The sequence below is a fragment of the Solanum verrucosum genome, unplaced genomic scaffold (assembly GCF_900185275.1).
Source record: "Solanum verrucosum unplaced genomic scaffold, falcon-dt-bn FXZP01000281.1, whole genome shotgun sequence".
Taxonomy (NCBI): Eukaryota; Viridiplantae; Streptophyta; class Magnoliopsida; order Solanales; family Solanaceae; genus Solanum; species Solanum verrucosum.
In genome coordinates, this window is record NW_026020554.1 from 921,243 (window position 1) to 922,839 (window position 1,597).

Consider the following 1,597-nt stretch of genomic DNA (forward strand, 5'->3'; position numbering starts at 1 on the left):
GATATTAATTAATATTGACATGACTTTCAATCTATACGTAATACATCTCGATTAAGTTGTGTACCTATTGAATATTCAATTTATTCAAAAATTGTCATATTAAATGTTTGGCATAATGCATAAACATGACTCTTAACTTGACGTCAGTTGACAACTATGACCTTTAACTTTGGGTGTGGACAAGTAGACACTTAATTAAATTTGTATAAAATTGAGCAAATTGACACATTCGTCCTACACGTCAATTTTGTGTCCTACATGGCGTCCTACGTGTATTGTGTCATGTAGGACATTTGTGTCTACTTGTTCAATTTTATACAAGTTTAAGTGTCTATTGTGCATATTCAAAGTTGGAGGCATAGTTATTCGTTGAAACCAAGTTAAGGATCATGTTTATGTATTATGCCTAAACGTTTTATTGACCATTAACAAAAAAAAATTACAAGGTAATCCAAGCATTTATTGTGCGTGATTTATCTTTTATTTTAATATAGAAATAAAATAAAAAGGTTCTTGGAATATTCCATTATATTGTTTAATTAATGATGTACCTACAGCAGAAAAATGTTGATAACAGATCGTCAAAGGCAATCATATTTTGTTAAATATATTCCAAAAAAATAGCACAATAATTTTGTGGAGCCTTTTTCAGCCGCCTCACAAAGTATATAATATAAAAATATTTATAAACACATACCAATAAATTAATTATGTGATATGATCACTAGTATCGCCGAAATTAATTTGTTATATCTAAATGAATGATGTGATAATTTGTATATATATATTATTCAATGTCAGAATCAGACCAACATAAATAAGATGATCTGGTTGGATATAAATATTTTCGAGTTCGAGCTTCAGAGATGAAGAAAAAATTATTAGGACTATTACGCTCAAAATAAGTCCTATACTGTATAGTTCTAATTTAATCAGATTTTAAAAAGTGAGAAATCCAAAAAAATAATATTGGAGCAAGATAGAGGTGAATTGATGATATTAATTTATTTTAAGGACTAGGCATATATACATTTATTTAACTTTAATAATTGTTCACCTATATACCTATTTTATTTATATAAAATATAAAAAGAGAAAACTTTATGGTCAGTTGAACCCATAATACATTTTCAGCAATATATATAAAAAGATAATACATGGTGTGTGTTTGCGTGGCACCTAATTAGATTGACAACATGACTTTTTTTCTACTATTTATTATATATATAAAAGAAAATAGTTAAATGTTGCCAGCTAGTGATAATGGGCTAATTAATATATAACCAATATTGATCGCGATGAATGATTGGAATTATTTATATTTTTAATTAAAAATTTTGAACAATTGAAAATATCATTATCAGAAATGAGCTTTATGTAATACGTGAATTCAGATTTATCGAATAATTGAAGTCATTCTATTAATCTTTAAGTCTTATTGGGTCAATATCAGCCGATCGAATCTTGTGGCGCTATAAATTAATACTACTACTAATTAAATATATATTGGCCAATTTGGCCTCCATTTTACATAACCAATAATTGTAGTATATCCTTACTACACACGAAACAATAAATAATTAGAAAATTAGAGTGA